This window comes from Henckelia pumila, chromosome 2, assembly GCF_033568475.1.
Source record: "Henckelia pumila isolate YLH828 chromosome 2, ASM3356847v2, whole genome shotgun sequence".
Taxonomy (NCBI): domain Eukaryota; kingdom Viridiplantae; phylum Streptophyta; class Magnoliopsida; order Lamiales; family Gesneriaceae; genus Henckelia; species Henckelia pumila.
Genome location: NC_133121.1, coordinates 103,114,962 through 103,139,347, shown reverse-complemented (window position 1 = coordinate 103,139,347; position 24,386 = coordinate 103,114,962). Strand labels below are relative to the sequence as shown.

The 24,386-nt window shown below is 34.4% G+C and overlaps 1 long non-coding RNA gene across 2 annotated transcripts; it reads left to right on the top strand.

The window, feature by feature from the left end:
- The first annotated feature begins 5,174 nt into the window (after positions 1 to 5,174).
- Positions 5,175 to 9,416, top strand: LOC140883106 (uncharacterized). Of its 2 annotated transcripts, XR_012150325.1 has the most exons (3): positions 5,175 to 5,388; positions 7,380 to 7,873; positions 9,169 to 9,416. It is a non-coding gene; the product is annotated as an uncharacterized lncRNA (long non-coding RNA). The 2 variants fall into 2 exon arrangements; XR_012150324.1 differs by having other exon boundaries at positions 7,380 to 9,416.
- Positions 9,417 to 24,386: the final 14,970 nt, after the last annotated feature.

Here is a 24,386-nt window from a genome sequence, read left to right as displayed (position 1 = left end):
TTTGAGGTTCAAGAATTGGTCTTGAAGGGTAAGGAGAAGGGCCTGCCTTTTGAGTTGCTAGGCTCGGGTAAGGCATTTTTTTTTTAGGCTAAGTGGGGTCTCGAGGTGGTCAAGTGGTTAGATTATAGTTGGGATTCTTAGTGGAGTATGGGTTGAAGGTTTACAAGGGAGCCAAGTGGGAAGAGTGCACAGTTTCTGTCAAGGGGCAGGGCTGTTCGGGAATGGTGGTTTATGCCAGTGCTATACTCATGTTTTGGGAAATTTCGTTCCAAACGGGATCTAATTCGGTTAAGTCTTGGTGGTGTTCTAGACTAGTGAATGATAAGAGTCAAGAATCTAAGTGTTGAGTGTGCTGCCCGGGAACTAAATTTTCAAGGATTTATTGTGTAAGAATGGTACTTCGAGGGTGACCTTCCTAGTTAAGTATAGAGTGCATGTGAACCGTGTTTTCAAGCAGAAGTCGTTTTGTCTAAGTGTTGAGTAAGTTATAAGCATTTCAAGTGGATTGCCCGAGATACGTTTTAAGTGCCTAAAGTAAAGTCTAAGTTCTTAGCTATGGTTTGCCACCTAACTCACCATCTTTGTCAACCATCTTTCATCATTTATTTGTGAACCGAGTAATCGAGTAAATATTTTCAAAGAAAGTAATTTCCATGATTGCATGCTATATCTTTGAGTCGAGTCAAGTAAGAATAAAAGAAAATATTTTTGAACGAAGTGAAATGATTGTGACTATAGAAATGACGTGTATGTGTGGGGTTGGGAGACGTTCTGACCTACCTTCGACCTATGCCAGTCTTCCGCAAAATTTTATTTTATCATTTTTATGGTCTTTCATGTTGTTGATGGGACAATGGTTTATGTAAGAAATGTTAGAATTATTGGTGGACATGTAAATATTAAACTATATGATTTATGGACGATTGAAATGTCGAATCTCTTTCTCTGGTTTTTCGTTCACTTTGTTGGTCTAGTTTATTTAGTGTTGTCAGTTGTTTCTTTTATTTTATTATGTTTGTTGTCTGGGACAGGCGGATTTGAATTTAAATAGAGAGGTCATGCCGAAATTTTCAGAAAAATCCGCATTTTATTTAATTTAATTTAAAGTAGAGTTAGGGTCATTTCAGATGGTATCAAAGCATGGTTCTGGTTGGGTTGTGCCTACTTCCGGTTGCAAGAAACTCGAGAAATCTCGCCTCAAAGTCTGTAAGTTTTTTTTTAGAGTTTTATATGTTAGTCATGCTCGAATTGATACTTTAAATGTTTTGATGTCATCTTTTTTGTAAATATTTTCAAAACTAGTTGTTTAATTTGTTTAAATGCATATTTTAGTGTTTTTTAATTTAAAGTAGAGTTAGGGTCATTTCAGTTGGTATCAAAGCATGGTTCTGGTTGGGTTGTGCCTACTTCCGATTGCAAGAAACTCGAGAAATCTCGCCTCAAAGTCTGTAAGTTTTTTTTAGAGTTTTATATGTTAGTCATGCTCGAATTGATACTTTAAATGTTTTGATGTCATCCTTTTGTAAATATTTTCAAAACTAGCTGTTTAATTTGTTTAAATGCATATTTTAGCGTTTATTTTCGTTTAAAAAAAAAATTTCTTTTAGTAGTTTAAAGTGTACTATTTGACTGTTTATTTCTATAAAATGCGATTTCAAGTTAAACGGAGTTGGTGTACCAATATTCCTTCCAGTTTTGGGCAGTACGTGGATGTTGTTTGAGTTGTTAGATGGTGCTAATAATTTTGATGAGATTGTAGGAGTTTGTTGGAAAATATTGAACTTGCGTATTATGAGATATTAGTCGTTGTGTCCTTGTTGTAATTTATTCTCTTATGGATGGATATGATAAAACTAAGTGAATAGTTTGCTTAGAAATTGTTAGGTGCATGTTTTGTCAGTTAAATTTATGAATCGAAGCCGTGCAAATACTTGGGATATGTACTCTGTTTATATGATTATGGATAATTTGAGTTTCTTTTGGTATTTGGGTAGATATGATTTTGGAATTAGGGAGTCGGTTACTATGAGTCTTTCGATTATGTGAATTATTATTCCGATCGTTATTTCCTTTTTCCTTCTTTTGTGCTCAAATCTGTTGCAACATATTCTTTTGAGTACCCGAAATTTCTTTGCACTTCCTTTGAGCATTGATGGATTCGTATGACATTAATCAACGTTGAATTCTGCCACTTTGGCATTAGTTGAACTTCTTAGTAAAATATTGTTTATATTTTTCATTTCTTGGAATTTTTCTTCGGTTATAGGTCCACATGTTGATGTGAGTAAGATTCACCTTGTCTTTGTTTTTAGTTATCTACTTATGTTGTGGCTGACATCTGATTTTACTTTGAGACCATTGTTTTTCCCTGATTATTGACTTGCGTGGACTTCTCTCGACTGAAGTCACACTGATTGCTCTTAATTGTGCGCTGCTTGTTTGAGCATGATTTCAGTACTCATGGATGAGTGATCACGAGAATTGCTATCTTGTTGGCTCATATTCATTATTCATGGAGCCTCTATTATTATTCATTCATCCCTAGAATTTAATTATGAGTGAGTTGTTTTCACTTATCTAAATTCTTATTTTCAGCTCGTTTGCATGCAATGCTTGCATTATTTCATTTCGTATTAAACAACATTACTTGTGTATTTGTTTCCTTTCATGATCCATCATGGTGAATTATTTGGGTGGATCATAGTTTCAAATTATCATCTCTATTCTTGTGAAGAGAATCGACTCGTAACCGCTTAGTAAGTGTTTAGACCGTTGGAATTTAGTATTGGTATTAGATAAAATCCTAAGTTATTGTTGTGATCCAAGGAATGACAACTACTAATTATATAATTTCTAGCGAGTAGACTGCCAGGTAGTAGATTAATCAAATGGGTTGTTTCAATTTTAAATAGGATCGTTAAGAGTAAATAGATGACTTTGGTAAGCTGAATAGGTGGTCAGTCGCGAGATAGGAAAATAGAGCTGCCCTTAGAATACTTTTGGGTAATATATACTAGCGTTCTAAGATTTTGTGAATGTCAACCGATAAGGCTTTTGCACCAACTATGGGTACAGAAGGATGAATATAATATTTAGGAAGATTTCCGAATAAGCTGAATATTTATTTATCGGTAAAATACTAAGGTACTTGGGGAACAATGAGAAAGTATTTGCAATCGAATTACAAACTGTGCAAGGTTTCCAATTGCATATTAATTTCTTTGAAGTATGAATTCAGGTTGTGCCATACAATAGTTTGGGGATTTTTGTATTTGTCAGACTTGCGGTTAAGTTGAACTAGGGATTTGAGATATGTCATCAGACGATATGTAAAAATTGTTTGGTACTTAGAGATGATCTAATCCAATAAGTGGATAATAGTACGTGGTATAATTTGGCTTGAGGTATAAATAGATATTTCTTAGTAGTTGCGTCTGGGATAGAAAAGTGGATAAATCTGTTGAGAAATTTTAATTAAGAATTGAACTTCCGGTAGAATCAAAGATGCCAGAGATGAACGTATAAATTGGTGAATGGATATTTGTGATCTGTTTAGTCACATATTTGGGTTCTATATGTTATCGGTTAATACCATAGGACTGAACCACAATGGATTTTAAGATTTTATTTTCTTATCAGGGGTTGGATTAAATTTATTTATGGAATTAGGTCGATCAATTCTAAGTTGAGAAGAATCATTCGTCCCACTTGAAGGTTAGCTGAGCTAGAGCCGTTGTTTAAGAAAATTTTAAGCATTCTTAGAAGCGTTGAGAGTTATAGTAACTAATAAGGCGATTGAGCATAGTCCAAGAGCAATAAGCGTAGCATTGCTAATAAGTGGTGCAGAGTTGTTAGTGATGCATGATGGGTTCCATGTGTCTTCGTTGTGAAGTATGTGTCAGATTCATATTTTATTTCGAGGTCTAACGAGGTAGAATAGTGCAGTCCCTTAGCTATCCTATTTAGAGAAGTTTAGTGTTTAGTTTCTAAGTATTTTGAGAACTTGTGAATCTCTTAAGAGCTCGAGTTGTATGTTATATGAGTTAAGTTTAATTGGTAAATAGACAATAAGCGTAGCTTCGTGGATAGGAAAGTTTTTAATTTATGATAAAGATCGACATAAATTCTTTAATGGGTATACAGGAACTTTAATGCTTGAAATTGGGATCTAGGATTTAAAGTTATCAAACTAAGGAAGATATCAGATATTTTAGGAGTTTAGGTGGCGAAAAAAAAAACTCTTACAGTCACATGGGAACAGTGACTAAAAAAAAAAAAGAAAATTTCTTTAGGGCTTCAATCATTTGGGGGTATATAGGAATTTACAAATTTATTTTTGCGGTAGGAGTTAGTTAGGCCCTTAGTGATATAGATCTCTGTAAGCATCATAGTGCACAGAGTAAGTTAATTAGCGTCAACTGATGTGGGTGCGAAGTTTGAGAACTTAGTGTTGATCGGGTATAAGGTGTTCGAACCTAGTTAGTAAGTCATGAATTTCGAGGACGAAATTTCATTTAAGGGGGGAAGGAATTGTAACACCTAAAATCCAATTTACTAAATCGCATGCATTTAATTTAATAAATATTAAGATTTTTATTTTTAAGTTTATTTGATTTAAATTCTTTATTTGAATTATGTGTTAATAAAATATTACTTATTTATTCAAATGATTTTATTGTGCAATTTGTTTTTGCCTATTTAAATGATTTTTTTTATTTTAATTGTTTAGTTTATTCGTTCAAATTATTTTAACTATTTAGCTTATTTGTTTAAATGATTTTTAGTTGTCCAACTTATTTATTTATTTTAAATAGCCTAGTTTAGCGGTTAGTTATTTTAAATTATTTTAAATGTCTAGCTTATTTATTTTAAATGCTTTTTAATTGTCCAAATCATGTTAAAGGTTTTTATTTCCGCATGTGTATTAATTTAAATTTCTTTTAAATGATTATCTAGTTTTTTTAAAATTATTTTAAAATATTTAAAGTGTTTAATTCTTGAATTTTCAAATTTGATTATTTGCGAAATCTGAGAAGAACACTTTTACTCGCGCCATATAAAATACTGCATATTATATAATATTTACTTAGACACTTAAACTCATGTGTTGACCCGGCCCAATAAGGGATTACACCCTACCTAATTACATCGGCCCAAACACTTTTCCCCTCCCTCAAGCCTGGCCAATACAAACTTCCATGTTCTCCCTTCATTTTCCTCCCAAGGCGATCGGCACTTTCCCTCTTCCATATCCAGCCTCCGGCCGCCGCCAGCTCCATTTCTTCCGGTGAAAACACCCCTCCAGGCGAGCTGCTCAAGTTCCACCATCTTTTCCAGCTTGATTTTTCCGACGGCCGAGCTCCCCCATTTCTGATTTTTGGAGCCGAGGCAAGAAATTTTAGGTTTCTTTGGCCACCAAGTAGATTAATACGATGTGTGCTTGTTTTCTTGCTTGTATTTCGATTTTTATTTGGATTTATAAGATGCTCGATTTCTTTTCTGATTTTCATGAGGAATGCTCGATGTTCTGTCTTGTTTTTTTTTCAAAGCCGTCGAGCCCTTTTCAGGTTTCATGGAGTTGTACGTGCTTATGTCGTCTTCTTGTGTTGGATAGTTGTTGAGAATAAAAGTTTCTGTTGAATGATTGCTTCTGCCTCAGTTCGAATTCTCATTGTACTTGGGCTTATGTGATTCGTTTGTTGTGTGGTCTTGATTGGTGATTTAGAGGCTGCCATGGTTGAGACGTAGCTCACATGCTAGCGCTTAGGTTGTGTTGGATATAGCTAGAATATGGGTTGAAAGGCTGTCGGTTTGGCCATTGTGATGATTGGGTTTCAGGTTGGCAGGGGCAGGGGCTAGCACGAGCTGGAGTATTGGTTCTTGATCAGGGGATTGATGGACAGGCTGGGATTTGGCTTGGAGCAGAACTGATTCGAGCCTGGGAATTGGCTTGGGACAGGGCTGTCTCGAGGTGAGAATTGGCTTGGGACAGGAGCTTCTCGAGGTGGGAAACGGGCTTGGGACAGGGCTGCTTCGGGCTGGGAAATGGGCTTGGGGCAGGGCTATTTCAAGCTGAGGATTTAGTTTGAGGTTCAAGGGTTGGTCTTGAAGGGTCAGGAGCAGGGCTGCCTTTTGAGTTGCTAGGCTTGGGTAAGGCATTTGTTTTTAGGCTAGTGGGGTCTCGAGGTGGTCAAGTGGTTAGATTATAGTTGGGATTCTTAGTGGAGTATGGGTTGAAGGTTTACAAGGGAGCCAAGTGGGAAGAGTGCACAGTTTCTGTCAAGGGGCAGGGCTGTCCGAGAATAGTGGTTTATGCCAGTGCTATACTCATGTTTTGGGAAATTTCGTTCCAAACGGGATCTAATTCGGTTAAGTCTTGATGGTGTTCTAGACTAGTGAATGATAAGAGTCAAGAATCTAAGTGTTGAGTGTGCTGCCCGGGAACTAAATCGTCAGGGATTTATTGTGTAAGAATGGTACTTCGATGGTGACCTTTCTAGTTAAGTATAGAGTGCATGTGAACCGTGTTTTCAAGCAGAAGTCGTTTTGTCTAAGTGTTGAGTAAGTTGTAAGCATTTCAAGTGGATTGTCCGAGATACGTTTTAAGTGCCTAAAGTAAAGTCTAAGTTCTTAGCTATGGTTTGCCACCTAAATCAACATCTTTGTCAACCATCTTTCATCATTTATTTGTGAACCGAGTAATCGAGTAAATATTTTCAAAGAAAGTCATTTCCATGATTGCATGCTATATCTTTGAGTCGAGTCAAGTAAGAATGAAAGAAAATATTTTTGAAAAAAGTGAAATGATTGTGATTATAGAAATGACGTGTATGTGTGGGGTTGGGAGACGTTCTGACCTACCTTACCAAAGGACGTGTATGTGTGGGGTTGAGAGACGTCTTGGCCTACCTTACCAAATATAGACGTGTATGTGTGGGATTAAGAGAAATCTTGGCCTCCCTTACCAATCACAGGGCAAGACGAGTTTGGGAGATATCCTGACTTCCTTGTGGCATAGTGCACTGCAGCCATGATCATGATCGAAACCACAGGGTCACAATTCAAGGATCTGAGTTCACAGTTACAGATTTCAGTTACAGTTTCAGTTACAGATCAGTTTTAATTTGACTCGACTTAGTTTATATTCAGTTTCAGTCATGTATGAGATTAATTAAATTTTAAGAAAGTTCCCAAGTTTAAATGTGTGAGTTCATTGCATGCATTACATCTCATTCACATTTATCATTCAACTTTTCGGAGCAAGTTTCAAGGTATATTAAGTACAAGTATTTTAAGTATTAAGCATGTGCTTTTAAACACTCGTTATTTCCCCCATATTCTTGTTGGGCCCCTAGGCTCACTATATCTACTTGGTGCAGGTATAAGTTATTATGGAGATCAAAGGGCAAGACTATCGTGTGGACGGCGATGCGGGCACGGCACATTCCTTCGACCTATGCCAGTGTTCCGCAAAATTTTATTTTATCATTTTTATGGTTTTTCATGTTGTTGATGGGACAATGGTTTATGTAAGAAATGTTAGAATTATTGGTGGACATGTAAATATTAAACTATATGATTTATGGACGATTGAAATGTCGAATCTCTTTCTTAGGTTTTTCGTTCACTTTGTTGGTCTAGTTTATTTAGTGTTGTCAGTTGTTTCTTTTATTTTATTATGTTTGTTGTCTGGGACAGGCGGGTTTGAATTTAAATAGAGAGGTCATGCCGAAATTTTCAGAAAAATCCGCATTTTATTTAATTTAATTTAAAGTAGAGTTAGGGTCGTTTCAATTGGTATCAAAGCATGGTTCTGGTTGGGTTGTGCCTACTTCCGGTTGCAAGAAACTCGAGAAATATCGCCTCAAAGTCTGTAAGTTTTTTTTAGAGTTTTATATGTTAGTCATGCTCGAATTGATACTTTAAATGTTTTGATGTCATCCATTTTGTAAATATTTTCAAAACTAGCTGTTTAATTTGTTTAAATGCATATTTTAGTGTTTATTTTCGTTTAAAAAAAATTTCTTTTAGTAGTTTAAAGTGTACTATTTGACTGTTTATTTCTATAAAATGCGATTTCAAGTTAAACGGAGAATTTCTTTTAGTAGTTTAAAGTGTACTATTTGACTGTTTATTTCTATAAAATGCGATTTCAAGTTAAACGGAGTTGGTTTACCAATATTCCTTCCAGTTTTGGGCAGTACGTGGATGTTGTTTGAGTTGTTAGATGGTACTAATATTGTCAGGGATTTATTGTGTAAGAATGGTACTTCGAGGGTGACCTTCCTAGTTAAGTATAAGTGCATGTGAACCGTGTTTTCAAGCAGAAGTCGTTTTGTCTAAGTGTTGAGTAAGTTATAAGCATTTCAAGTAGATTGCCCGAGATACGTTTTAAGTGCCTAAAGTAAAGTTTAAGTTCTTAGCTATGATTTGCCATCTAAATCACCATCTTTGTCAACCATCTTTCATCATTTATTTGTGAACCGAGTAATCGAGTAAATATTTTCAAAGAAAGTCATTTCCATGATTGCATGATATATCTTTGAGTCGAGTCAAGTAAGAATGAAAGAAAATATTTTTGAACGAAGTGAAATGATTGTGACTATAGAAATGACGTGTATGTGTGGGGTTGGGAGACGTTCTGACCTACCTTACCAAAGGACGTGTATGTGTGGGGTTGAGAGACGTCTTGGCCTACCTTACCAAATATAGACGTGTATGTGTGGGGTTAAGAGAAATTTTGGCCTACCTTACCAATCACAGGGCAATACGAGTTTGGGAGATATCCTGACTTCCTTGCGGCATAGTGCACTGTAGCCATGATCATGATCGAAACCACAGGGTCACAATTCAAGGATCTGAGTTCACAGTTACAGATTTCAGTTACAGTTTCAGTTACAGATCAGTTCTAATTTGACTCGACTTAGTTTATATTCAGTTTCAGTCATGTATGAGATTAAGTAAATTTTAAGAAAGTTCCCAAGTTTAAATGTGTGAGTTCATTGCATGCATTACATCTCATTCACATTTATCATTCAACTTTTCGGAGCAAGTTTCAAGGTATATTAAGTATAAGTATTTTAAGTATTAAGCATGTACTTTTAAACACTCGTTATTTCCTCCTTATTCTTGTTGGGCCCCTAGGCTCACTACATCTACTTGGTGCAGGTATAAGTTATTATGGAGATCGAGGGGCAAGACTATCGAGTAGACGGCGATGCGAGCACGACACATCCCTTCGACCTATGCCAGTCTTCCGCAAAATTTTATTTTATCATTTTTATGGTCTTTCATGTTGTTGATGGGACAATGGTTTATGTAAGAAATGTTAGAATTATTGGTGGACATGTAAATATTAAACTATATGATTTATGGACGATTGAAATGTCGAATCTCTTTCTCAGGTTTTTCGTTCACTTTGTTGGTCTAGTTTATTTAGTGTTGTCAGTTGTTTTTTTTATTTTATTATGTTTGTTGTCTGGGACAGGCGGGTTTGAATTTAAATAGAGAGGTCATGCCGAAATTTTCAAAAAAATCCGCATTTTATTTAATTTAATTTAAAGTAGAGTTAGGGTCGTTTCATAAACAGTGGGTAAGTCTTAGTTTTGGAGTGAGTTTGTATAAATGTATTGTATATATCAAAGTTTTCTAGTGTTATACTTCCGAGGAAGAGGAAGGTGTGACGCATGAGTTGTTGAAATCTCCGAACATCCATAAAAAAATATATGTCTCTTTATTTTTTGCATTTATTTATTGCTACTGTTTTGGATTGCATTGTTGAATCATTTTATTTATTTGATAAAATATCTAAATGTTGCATTCAAAATGTTTGATAAAATGCTTCAAACAAACTGTTTTCATCATTTCAAATTGCATATCTTTTAAATGATTTAGAAAATATTTAATCGGTTTCTATGAAGGATAACTTTTTAGTGACTTCCGCTTGGTTTGAAAACCAAACTCGATTTAATTAATCAGTATTCAATATTTCAAGAATCGAGCTATTATAACTCAAAATATTTTTAAACTTGTGTATTTTTCTCCCAAACCCGATCCTAACATATATATAAATAGATTTGAATTTTTTTTTAAGTTATCTAAACAATAAAAATATATGTGTCTAGCGTTTTGTACAAGATTTCTTTGGCTACGTCGTCAAGGTTTGCTTTCTTATTATCCTCAGTGCTCCATTCTGCTCTGGGTTGTTCAAACATCTGTGGTTCGCCTCCTGATATGGCTATGGCAGTGTTAACTTTGAAATTTTCATAGGTTCGTCGGTGATTACATACCACATGTCATCATCTTGAGCAGAAAGATGTGTCTGCATACAAATTTTCCAGTCATCATAATCTTCCTTAGAAAACATGGGATTTTTATTTATAGAAATCATGATGAATGATTATCAACAGCTAAGAAGAAACTCTCTCTGATGCCACCTTTTGGGGATCGAATACTTGTGTAGAGGGGGGTTAATACACTTTGAATTTTTATGCCCAAATGCAATATGATTAAGTAAATGTTAGTTCACTTAATCGATTCTTCTCAACTTCCTAAGTAAATAAGAGCTACTAAAGTAGTACGGAAAACATCTCTCACTAAACTAGGTGATAATGATGAAAGAATGATATGATGCTATAACGACCCACGTCCTTCCACCGCATCCCTCCCCAGCCTATAGCATGGGCTCGGATCGCATGGTTCGACGGGCATTGCACTCATGACCTCCCCACTCCTGGCAGTGGGTTTTTGCCCTCCCCAGGAATCGAACCTTGTACCTCCAGGGTTAAGTACAAAGTTTTATGATTCCTAGCTAGCTCAATGGTACCAGGAATCATAAAACATTGTACTTAATCCTGGAGGTACAAGGTTCGATTCCTGGGAAAGGCAAAAACCCACTGCCAGGAGTGGGGAGGTCATGAGTGCGATGCCCGTCAAACCATGCGATCCGAGCCCATGCTATGGGCTGGGGAGGGATGCGGTGGAAGGAAGTTGGTCTTTACAAAAAAGGGCGCCCTTTTTTGTAACGACCCACGTCCTTCCACCGCATCCCTCCCCAGCCTATAGCATGGGCTCGGACCGCATGGTTCGACGAGCATCGTACTCATGACCTCCCCACTCCTGGTAGTGGGTTTTTGCCCTCCCCAGGAATCAAACCTTGTACCTCTAGGCTTAAGTACAAAGTTTTTATGATTTTTGGTACCATTGAGCTAGCCTTTTACTTTTTTTTCCTGATGTGGGAGTTAGATCTTGATCCTTGTGGAGCGAAAGTTAGCTCAATGGTACCAGGAATCATAAAAACTTTGTACTTAAGCCAGGAGGTACAAGGTTCAATTCCTGGGAAGGGCAAAAACCCACTACCAGGAGTGGGGAGGTCATGAGTGCGATGCCCGTCGAACCATGCGGTCCGAGCCCATGCTATAGGCTGGGGAGTGATGCGCTGGAAGGACGTGGGTCGTTACAGATGCAGTAACGTAAAAAGACACAGGAATGTTTATGGATGTTTGGAGATCAATCTCCTACGTCACCTCTTCTTCCTCACGGGAAGGATACACTAGAAGACTTTGGTTATTACAAAGTCTTGTAATATACCCAATCCAATTTAGGACTTATAAATGCCTAAAATTGAACTCCTAGATTTACACTAATAAGATTCTATGTTCTTATCAAACTTCTTCGGTTGATGATGATGGATGGATAAGATTTTGAAAGCTTAAATTCTCAAATCCTTGAATCAGCCGATGTTCTTCAAACAATGGCTTGAATTTGAGTGAGCCTTGAGTAGATCTCTTCGTAGAACGAATATAATTTGAACGAAGGGTTAAATGAGCAATAGATTGTTCAAGAACAGTTTAAGTGCTCGAATACTTATCTTGTTGTAATAGAAATTCTGTGGGGACCTCGGGTTGCTAATCTAATCTTAGGGTAATTAATGATTAATTAAAACAATTAATCAAATATTAAAAGAATATTAAAACCAAGAGCTTAATTTTTTTTAAAATTCAAGAACCTCGCTCGATCGGATGAACTCGTCCGATCGAGCGAGCCCAATTCCTCAGCTCTCGGATTTCAGGATTTTCAGGCCGCACTCGATCCCATGTACTCACACGATCGAGCGAGCTCCAATTGCTCAATTCTCTATTTTTGAAATTTAAGGGCCTCGCTCGATCGGTGGAGTTCACCCGATCGAGCGGGCTCCTCTGTTTCAGAATTCTGCAAATTGCATTTTGCTGTCAAAGCTTGACCTTCAATCCAAATCATCAAAAACTAACTCCAAAACATAGTTTATCAATTCTAGAACTTGCATATAAACATATATGAAGTCTCAAGCATATAATCATGCATTTAGTACATCAAACGGATCATTCAAAAAACAATAAAAGTCATAACTACATTGAGTCTCATACATGAACTTCAAACCATAATAGTTCTAACATGTTTGATGCTATCTATCTACCATTTTTCAACTTAAACCCGGGTCCACACTTGCTAAGTCTCGCTCCCAAGCTATCAATGTCTTATCAGACTAGCTCCTGCCCCATCTCTTGCAATGCACACATACAAAACAAAGCCACAGCCGGATAAACTCCGGTGAGAAATCATTCCCAGTATAATCGACATATAAAGCATTAAATAAATCATATCGACTCTAATCATAATCGACTCGACAATAGAGCAAATAACGCATATATTGATCAAGAATTGATTCATAAAACGTCGTTGCCATCAAGATTCATAAACGATCTTGACATGGATATCCATCTATCATAGTCATTCTTGACTAGAAAATAAGGTCGCCTCCGACCTTGGCAATAGAATCAATTCCATACATATCATATCATAATCATATCAAATTCAAAGATCCACTACCTGAGATGGATCGACAACATCAAATAAAATCAAAGCGATAAACAAGTATGTGATTTTGGCGGGACAACTCAAGAAGCTTCATTCTCGAGTTTTAGATCCCTGACTCGTGATGTCATCTTGTACCTTCGTATTTTCTCGGTTTTGAACACTTCAAATCTGAAACATAACATAAAAACATTCATATCAAACTTCGTTCAAGTCTATCATTTCAAAATCGATTCAAAATCAGCAATATATCTTCAATCAAATCACTTTAAACCTCGACTTCTTCGTCTTTGGTTCGAAATCAGAGTCTTGAGTCGTTAGCCTTCAAAACTAGTCTGAAACTGAGGAATAAATTTGCTATATCATTAATAATATCTCAAAGAAGATCTCAGCTCAGTCATAGGCTATCAAAACGATCTCAAAACATTAATCGACGACGTAGCGATTTAAAATCGGTAACCGACGAAATATCAAAATCATTTTCAACTTCAATACAAGTCATATGTATATCCAAATCAGTAAAACATCATCCTAATCCTCATACCAGCAGCTATAATCATCGAATATAAGCTGGAATTCATATTAAACTCATACGTTGTTCATTTCTCGGTTCGGTTAAACTCATACGTTGTTCATTTCTCGGTTCGGTTTCGGTACGATCCACATATCATTTAAAAAACATGCGCATAACAACAATTTTTGATCTCGATCATATTTAAATCTTCAAAACATGCCAAAGTAAATAAATACTTGCATCAAATCGAAGTCCTCGTCGCATAGATTCCAGAACTATTTTCGAAATCAAAATCGGGCGATCGGATCAAAAGTTACGGGGTTTTGAAAATCAAAAATCAACATAAACATAAAGAGCTCGGCTTCCTCTGTTCAAGTTTCTGAATTGCATAAGTGACATACACGTAACATGCTGATAATTCACCTATTAATCGGATATGTATTGTCATATTTGCAATTTGGCCCTTGAAACTTCAAAAATTGCAATTCAGTCCTCGACCCTCTTTTTAATTCAATTTCAATCCTAAATAATTTAAGAATATTAGAATTTAAATCAAAACTCTAAATATTCCCAAATTAAATATACTCGGATTAAAATTAAATAAGTTCGAATTAAATTAAATAATCCCGGCCTCTTGCACTTTAGCCCTTGCAACTTCGATATTTTCAAATCAACCCCTGATCAGGTTTCACTTTTGAATTAAATCACATTAATTCCAAAAACTTGGAATTTAATCTTAAATTCCATAAATAGTCAAATCGAATATTTATTCTTTTAATTTAAGAATTCCCGAAATTTAATTCTCAAAATCTGTAAATTCTCAAATTAAATATTTTTGGCTCAAAAATTAAATCTCTAATTTCCTTAACTTCTCAAATCAATATTTGCCCAAACATACGGAATTTAATTCTCAAATTTCATAATTAATAACTTAATATTTTCGGGCCTTACAATTCCTCCTCTCTAAGGAATGATTTCGTCCTCGAAATCGTATTCAATCGAACTATCAATTCTGATACACTGAATGATTATCTGAAGTAATTCTCACTTCAATCATATAACTCTGATCTTCGCATCTCATCTCTTCATCTCTTATCAGATTATCTCTTCTAATCTGCTTTTATTCTCTTGTATTCTGTATCTATTCATTCGTACTTTAATTAACTGAAAAGGCTTCTTTTTGAGCTATTTCTCTCCTTAATCAAGGATCTATCGACTATTTGACGTAACTCAGAATCTCTTCAATATCTATTTCATCTTCTTAAAGTACATAGGAAAAATCTAACTGGCACTTCCTTATTCTAGATACGTGGAACAATCTGATCCACCATATCGAGCTAGAAAGAATAAATCTTTCCATACCATCATCAATTATTTCTGACATCTCATTCAGGAAAATTCAGTTTCAGTGACGACTTGTTTCTTTCTCTATATTATTCCATGCTCTACATAGAACATATACCAAGTCTATACTGTCATTATGTTCATCGCTTCAAGATCTGTATCTTATATTCATATTTTGAATCTGTATATCAAACACTGCTCTTTCTCGTTGAATTGAATGATGTCTCAAGAATAACTTTCTCGCTGACCAATCAGTTCCAGCGTTTAAAAGTTATATTTATCATTCAATTACTAACTCTGTTTATTCGGTTCATATTCACATTCTTTGTGTTTCTCAAATCACATCTGATGTCGGATACTTCTGAAATATCATTTCAACACAAAAAAATCTGGTGTCCTTCTTATCGTATCATTAAAGCACTATCTTAATATCGACTTGATGGCTGTTACATGAATCATAATAATCAAGTGGCAATACATCAAGTCAACTAATACTGAATCAGGTACTAGAGTTCTGAGAATATTCTCAAAATCTGGAAAATCAACTCAGATAATCCATCGATCAGAGAATGGTATAATGTAATCACATATAACCAAACACTCATAACATCAATCAATCGATGCCACATCTATCAAAGAAATCTGAAGTCTCTATCTTGACAATAGATTTCAATAATTCCTGTAATCTCATCATATCATTAACTTCTTAATAGCTATCTATTTATATCCGTATCACATTTTTTACAGCATATTCTGAAAATCTGATTAGTCTGTTTGGACTATTCATTAATTAGAGAATAATATGCTGTATTCACAGATTCCAAAGTACTCAGAGCTTTTGATAATCTATATCATGTCCGATATAGTTTATTATTGAAATTCGATTCATTTGCCCTGACTATCATTCAATTCAAGGATAATATGTTGTACTTTCACATCAAAGAGTACTCAGAGTTTTAAATACTCTGAATCATAATTCAATAGTAAACCTACTGTCTCAATATGAAACAATTGGCTTACTGTGTAATCTCACAATATTTTTGATCACAAATCAGTGATCTGATCATGATTATAGATTAGCTTATTCAGTAATTTCAATCAATCTGATCATAAGTCATATCATATTAGTCAGTAATTCAAATCAATTCAATCATCACTACCACAGTTGACATCATGCATACTGCTTCATCTTGGTAGTTTAGTAAAGTAATCTATCAAATCATGACTTCATTCCAATTCTGGAGTTTCTAAACTGTCATTGAAACCATCTGGTCAATGCTTTTCAACTTCAGCTGAAACTCTCTATGCGTTTACACTCTAGAACGCATAACTTCTGTTTCATCTGTTTGCTCTATCTTCTGATAAAAAATTTATTGGATGCATATTGAATTCATTGTTGTGCATTTCTTTCAGAATCTGATATCTTTTTTCGGAAATATCAAGCACAATCATATAATCAATCACAATCTAATTCATCCATTCTAATCTGCAACTTCAATTCATATCTCAATCTGGCATTCTTTATCGAATTCTTATCACTTTGATTTACTTTCTGTGTTTTTTTCATCTTCTGAACAAATCTGGCTCATTTCCAATCGAAAATCATTCTGATTGGTTATGCATTCGTCTGAATATATTCAAACCAGAATACACAGAAATCTGAAATCAATCGATCGAATGCCTATTTCATTTCTCACTTCTATTTCCAAAGTACTGAAAAATCATACAATCAATCAAAAATCTGGATAATAATCTAATTTTTCTATCAGTTACGAGCCAAAAATCTCAAAAGACACTGAAATTTTCATCAAATGATCAATAATTCTCAAAATCAAAAGAAATAAATCAAGATTGAGAAAATCTCTCAATCAAGGTCATCCAAAAATCAAGTTTTTTGGATAACAAACTCTGCTAATTGAAAACAACTCACTTGCATCTCATAACTCAGAATGAGTAAATCAACTCAGGCTCTATGAACAAAACAAGGAGAGCCACTCAAATCAAATATTTCAAGAATCATATTTCCAATTGATGTAATCGATTAAGCATAATCAAAGAACAGATTCAACTGTAACTGATTTTCATTTCTTCATCTATTCTCTAAACCTCAAAAGCACTATTCAATTCATAAACTCATCAATTCGCTATTGAATTCCAGTTCACAACTTAAACTAAAGTCGAAAATATTCCTGGAACATATCTGCAATCTCTACTCATTGCTGGTTTAGATCTTTAACATATCTAGTGCATAGAATAGACTTAGTTCGGAACATTTCTGTAATCAAACATAATATACACTGAACCGAAATCAAAGAATCTGAATTCTAGATCCCATATCATATCATCATATTTATATGCACATTATGTTCTTGTTGATCTAATTTAATCGCTTCTTATCATCAATCTTCTGCTAATCTGTACTAGGTTATTGCATCATCATCTATCATGCAACATAAACAGATATCTCAAGTAAGAACAAAATCATGTTCAATTTCATTTCATCGAAACAGTAGTTCCATTCTTTAGTTCAATTCCCAAATTCTCTTTTCTGATACAGAGGTGGAAATATAATAAGATGTCAGCTATCATATATCTCTTGCACCAATAACATAAACAGGTTAAAACAAAATGAATCTGTTACCTGCAATCACATTTCCAGGTGCACTTTCATTCTGATCCTCTGTATATTTATGGAAATGATCTTTATTCAAATTTTCTCAGAATCTGATTTGCTTCGAACATATTCTAGCACATCTGCTTGAAATGTCTTTGTACTGATTGCTAGGATATCTCCCTCCACAATAAGTGCAATAATCTCTAACATACTCTGCATTCAGACCCAGACCAGTCTGTCTCGATTCATTAGAGTTAAAGAACTACTTTCATAAAATGTTGTCGTCAACATTTACTCAGACATAATCTCCGAATTCAAGCCATGAATAAACAACTCAATCTTGAGCTTCTTCCTCATCTACAATTCAAGGAATCGTAGTAGGCTTGAAAATCTAATAAAATAATATTCTTCAGTATTCGAATTGCTCTGCTTCTGATTGGTATATTCTATTTTCTGGCTATTCATCTTTCTTGGCACAATCTTCTTTTTCTCATCATTTCTATCTGTTATAGCAAAGAACCGCTAATAAATCTCTGTTCTATGCACTTACCAAGAAATCAATATACCTATTCTCTTTCAGAATTTATTCGTCACAATCCATCAGCTGGTTGTTAGGTTTTGAAGTTGGTATACAATTAATCTGATACGACATATATCTGTATATTTCAAAGATTTGCACAACTAATCAAGCTCTGCAAACCAACTTCTATTTGCAATAACATCTATTAATTCGCTGATACACTGTCCTGTTCAATCGGAAATACTTCTTTCAGCTGAGCAATATAGTTCTGTTCAGTCTAGGGTGCTTACTTCACCCAAATAACATTGTTCTATTCAATTCTGGGTGCTTACATCACCCGGGGAATCTTATAACAAAATCAAGAAAGTTACAAATCAGTAAATTAGTCAGTTTAATTTCAAGAGTAGATCATACTCACATGCAATTCATCAAATCATCAAATCAAGTAATGCATAATCATGCAATACTATAAATGCATGCGACTCAATCTACCCCGCTCAGCTTCTATCTCAGTCCAAGAAACTTACGCTCTGATACCACCTGTTGTGGGGACCTCGGGTTGCTAATCTAATCTTAAGGCAATTAATGATTAATTAAAAAAATTAATCAAATATTAAAAGAATATTAAAACCAAGAGCTTAATTTTTTTTTAAATTCAAGAACCTCGCTCGATTGGATGAACTCGTCCGATCGAGCGAGCCCAATTCCTCAGCTCTCGGATTTCAGGATTTTCAGGTCGTGCTCGATCCCATGTACTCACATGATCGAGCGAGCTCCAATTGCTCAATTCTCTGTTTTTGCAATTTAAGGGCCTCGCTCGATCGGTGGAGTTCACCCGATCGAGCGAGCTCCTCTGTTTCAGAATTCTGCAGATTGCATTTTGCTGTCAAAGCTTGACCTTCAATCCAAATCATCAAAAACTAACTCCAAAACATAGTTTATCAATTCTAAAACTTGCATATAAACATATATGAAGTCTCAAGCATGTAATCATGCATTTAGTACATCAAACGGATCGTTCAAAAAACAATAAAAGTCATAACTACATTGAGTCTCATACATGAACTTCAAACATAATAGTTCTAACATGTTTGATGATATCTATCTACCATTCTTCAGCTTAAACCCGAGTCCACACTTGCTAAGTCTCGCTCCCGAGCTGTCAATGTCTTATCAGACTAGCTCCTGCCCCATTTGTTGCAATGCACACATACAAAACAAAGCAAAAGCCGGATAAACTCCGGTGAGAAATCATTCCCAGTATAATCAACATATAAAGCGTTAAATAAATCATATCGACTCTAATCATAATCGAATCGATAATAGAGTAAATAACGCATATATCGATCAATAATTGATTCATAAAACTTCGTTTCCGTCAAGATTCGTAAACGATCTTGACATGGATATCCATCTATCGTAGCCATTCTTGACTAAAAAATAAGGTCGCCTCCGACCTTGGCAATAGAATCAATTCCATACATATCATATCATAATCATATCGAATTCAAAGATCCACTACCTGAGATGGATCCACAACATCAAATAAAATCAAAGCGATAAAAAAGTATGTGATTTTGGCGGGACAACTCAAGAAGCTTCATTCTCGAGTTTCAGATCCCTGACTCGCGATGTCGTCTTATACCTTCGTATTTTCTCGGTTTTGAATGCTTCAAATCTAAAACATAACATCAAAACATTCATGTCAAACTTCGTTCAAGTCTATCATTTCAAAATCGATTCAAAATCAGCAATATATCTTCAATCAAATCACTTCAAACCTCGACTTCTTCTTCTTTGGTTCGAAATCAGAGTCTTGAGTCGTTAGCCTTCAAAACTAGTCTGAAACTGAGGAATAAATTTTCTACATCATTAATAACATCTCAAAGAAGATATCAGCTCAGTCATAGGCTATCAAAACGATCTCAAAACATTAATCGACGGCGTAGCGATTTAAAATCGGTAACCAACAAAATATCGAAATCATTTTCAACTTCAATACAAGTCATACGTATATCCAAATCAGTAAAACATCATCCTAATCCTCATACCAGCAGCTATAATCATCAAATATAAGCTGTAATTCATATTAAACTCATACGTTGTTCATTTCTCGGTTCGGTTTCGGTACGATCCACATATCATTTAAAAAACATGCGCATAACAACAATTTCTGATCTTGATCATATTTCAATCTTCAAAACCTGCCGAAGTAAATAAATACTTACATCAAATCGAATTCGTTGTTGCAAGGATTCCAGAACTATTTTCGAAATCAAAATCGGGCGATCGGATCAAAAGTTACGAGGTTTTGAAAATCAAAAATCAACATAAACATGAAGAGCTCGGCTTCCTCTGTTCAAGTTTCTGAATTGCATAAGTGACATACACGTAACATGCTGATAATTCACCTATTAATCGGATATGTATTGTCATATTTGCAATTTAGCCCCTGAAACTTCAAAAATTGCAATTCAGTCCTCGGCCCTCTTTTTAATTCAATTTCAATCCTAAATAATTTAAGAATATTAGAATTTAAATCAAAACTCTAAATATTCCCAAATTAAATATACTCGAATTAAAATTAAATAAGTTCGAATTAAATTAAATAATCCCGACCTCTTGCACTTTAGCCCTTGCAACTTCGATATTTTCAAATCAACCCCTGATCGGGTTTTAGTTTTGAATTAAATCATATTAATTCCAAAAATTTAGAATTTAATCTTAAATTCCATAAATAGTCAAATCGAATATTTATTCTTTTAATTTAAGAATTCCCAGAATTTAATTCTCAAAATCCGTAAATTCTCAAATTAAATATTTTCGGCTCGGAAATTAAATCTCTAATTTCCATAACTTATCAAATCAATATTTGCCCAAAATACGGAATTTAATTCTCAAATTTCATAATTAATAACTTAATATTTTCGGGCCTTACAAATCCTCTCTCTATCGTTCTTCTTGATGTACTCTGATATTTATATCAAAAGTCTCAACGTCTTTATCTTTCTGCCAATGGTAGGAAACGTTATGTAGATCAGATAACATTCCTCGTTTTGAAAAGGTGCGATCTGTTTTCTTCCAAGATATTTGTACCCGACGCTCTTTATTTATCTATTCAATGTGTCTTCACAATAAATGTTATTAATGGTTTTTCGCATTTTGTCAAACGACTCCTTAAATGATTTATCCTTTCGCATTAAGTTGTCTTGTCAAAGATCCGTTCACTAGGAATCCGTGACTTTAAGAAGTCGGTAGATGTCCTTGAAATTTGTGAACATTAGTAGAACTTTATTCAAATTGTCGAGATCGGTTGTACAGTAGTTAGCAGATATGCAGAGACCGGTTTACACTTTGATGACTGTAAGAAGTTGATATCTTCAATTTTGGTTGGCATTCTTAGATTAGTTGATATCCCAAAATTCAGTCGATGTCTTACAACGATCCGTTGATGTGCTATAATCAGTTGACATTAAACATGTCAATTCGGGCCGACCCACCCAATCCGCCTTGGCCCGCCATCAGACGGGGCGGGGCGGACCAACCCGAATTGATGGTGGGTTAGGAATATCCCAGCCCAACCCAACCGTCATGGGTTGTGGGTTGGCCCGCCAAAAAATAAAAAAAATTCAAAAAATATTTAAAACAATAAAAATAAATTTTAAAAAATCATACATAAACAATTATAAATGATATACATATTTAAAACTCATTAAAAATAAATAAATCATTATAAATAATATAAATTTTTAAAATTAATCAATTAAACATAAGTTATAATAAATTATATAAGTCATTTAGAACTTATAATCATATATAAAACATTTCAAACAATATAAATTATTCAAAACTTATCAATCATGCATAAAATATTTAAAATATTAATTATAATATAAATTTTAAAAAATAAAAAAAATGGCGGGCCGGCCCGCCCTGACCCGCAGCCCAAACAGACCAGCCCGTTTTGGCCCGCCCCTAAACGGGCTTCCAATTCTTCAACCCAACCCGCCATTTTTTAATGGCGGGGCGGGTTGGCTCGACGGGCTCAACTCGAATTGATATCTCTAGTTCATATCTCTTGATGGAATTTTTCCTGTTATACAAGTAAGCGGGAGCCAAACTATAACAATGATATATTGTTTTGTTATCACCAAAAGTTAGGATTCAACATTAGTCTTGAAGTGAGTTTGTATAAATGTGTTGTATATATCAAAGTTTTCTATTGCTATCCTTCCGAGGAGGAGGAAGAGTGACGTATGAGTTGTTGAAATATCCGAACATACATAAACAAATCTGTGTGACCGTGTCTCTTTTTGTTGCATTTATTTATTTCTACTGTTTTGGATTGCATTATTGAAGCATTTTATGTGTTTTGATAAAATATCTAAATGTTGCATTCAAAGTGTTTGATAAAATGTTTCAACCAAACTGTTTTCATCATTTCAACTTGCATATCTTTCAAATGATTTAGAAAATATTTAACCGGTTTCTATGAAGGATTACTTTTTAGTGTCTTCCGCTTGGTTTGAAAAAAAAAACTCGATTTAATTAATTGGTATTCAATATTTCAAGAATCAAGCTATTATAGCTCAAAATATTTTTAAACTTGTGTATTTTTCTCCCAAACCCGATCCTAACATATATATAAATAGATATGATTTTTTAGTAAGTTATCTAAACAATAAAGATATATTTAAATCCACGGATTTTAAATTCTTTCATCAAAACACGAACATAATTTATTTTTTTAATTATTATTCAAACACTTTTACTAATTATACCACTAATTACATAAAAATAACAGTACCTTATGAATCGCACGAGCAAAATAATAATATGAATAATATCTAAATATAGACCTATGTGCTACAAAGAGATCATATATTTTGGTAAGTTCGACCCTACCACATGGGTATTACTCATGGGATAGGTGGAAGCATATGATTGGTCCAAATGGCCCCACATCATTTGGACCAATCAAATGCTTCCACCTATCCCATGGGGTAGGACCGATTTCCATATATTTTTTCTCCCGTATATGGGTCCATTTGAATACATGTCTCCTTGTAATCGTTGAACTAGGGGTTAATGTCATATCCAATACATGTCCCTGCGACATGATTTTGTCTATGCTAGCACATGAGCATCCAATGATCCATGTATTTTTGGATTTGATTTAATCTATTTCAAATGAGATCATATCAAATCCAAAAAAAACATGGATTGTTGGATCCCCATTCGGGCACTATCCGAATAGGGTAGCATAGACAAAACCCTCTGACGGTTTTGTCTATGCATTGCCCATGTGCTGCATCCAATGATCCATGTTTTTTTGGATTTGATTTAATCCATTTCAAATGAGATCATATCAAATCCAAAAAAACATGGATCGTTGGATCCCCATTCGGGCACTATCCGAATGGGGTAGCATAGACAAAACCCTCTGACGGTTTTGTCTATGCTAGCACATGGGCACTGCCCATGTGCTGCATCCAATGATTGATGTTTTTTTTTTTGAATTTGATTTAATCCATTTCAAATGAGATCATATCAAATCCAAAAAAAAAACATGGATCGTTGGATCCCCATTCGGGCACTATCCGAATGGGGTAGCATAGACAAAACCGTTACATAGTTTATTTTTTTAAATATTGTAAAATCTTTTCAGATCCTATGATTCAGACGGTTTTGTCTATGCTCATACATAGTTTATTTTTTAAAATATTGTAAAATCTTTTCAGATCCTATGATAAATTCATTTGTAAATTCCAATTTAGAAATCTCGTTGACCATAATAAGAATGGAGTAAACAACTTTCTTAAAAAAATGAAAAATAAAGCACACATACCATGTTTTGAATGGATTATCGTATTGTCTGTATGAATAAGATCATCTACGTGCTCTACCTAGGGGTGGTTTTTCGGTATACCGTACTAAAAATATTGGTATGAAAAAAATTCATATCGACTGGAAGAGATGCAGCTCCTCTTAGTTCAGTTTGAGTCTGAGTCTCACTAACAAACATGATGAATGGAAACACTAATACTAAAATTTTAATTTGATTATAGAATGATTGTACGAAAAATATTTCTTATGTCACTAGCATGATGAAAAAATAATTTCCAACAAATTATTGCTTTATGTTGAAACTAAGTATTTGATGGACCTGATTTTTTACCTTATGAAGTTTGATTGTAATAAGATATAGTTTTTGAGAAAAAATATTAAATATTTTTTTAAAAAAATTTATATATGTAAGTTTAGTATTTAATACTATTTAAATAAATAAAATGTAAATTTATATTACTTTAAATTGGACAAGGTTATTTTGTAATAATAATACTTGTTTTAATTTGAAAATATATAAAGAATAATATAGTATGTTTTTCTGAGATTTGAAATTCTTAAATTTTTTAGCCACGCAAAATATTTCAAATCAATAGATTTCAAATTCACTTTGAAATTTTATGTTCATCCAAGCAAGAGATTTAATAAAAGGAGGATTCAAATCAATGGTTTTCAAATCCATTAATTTGAAATCC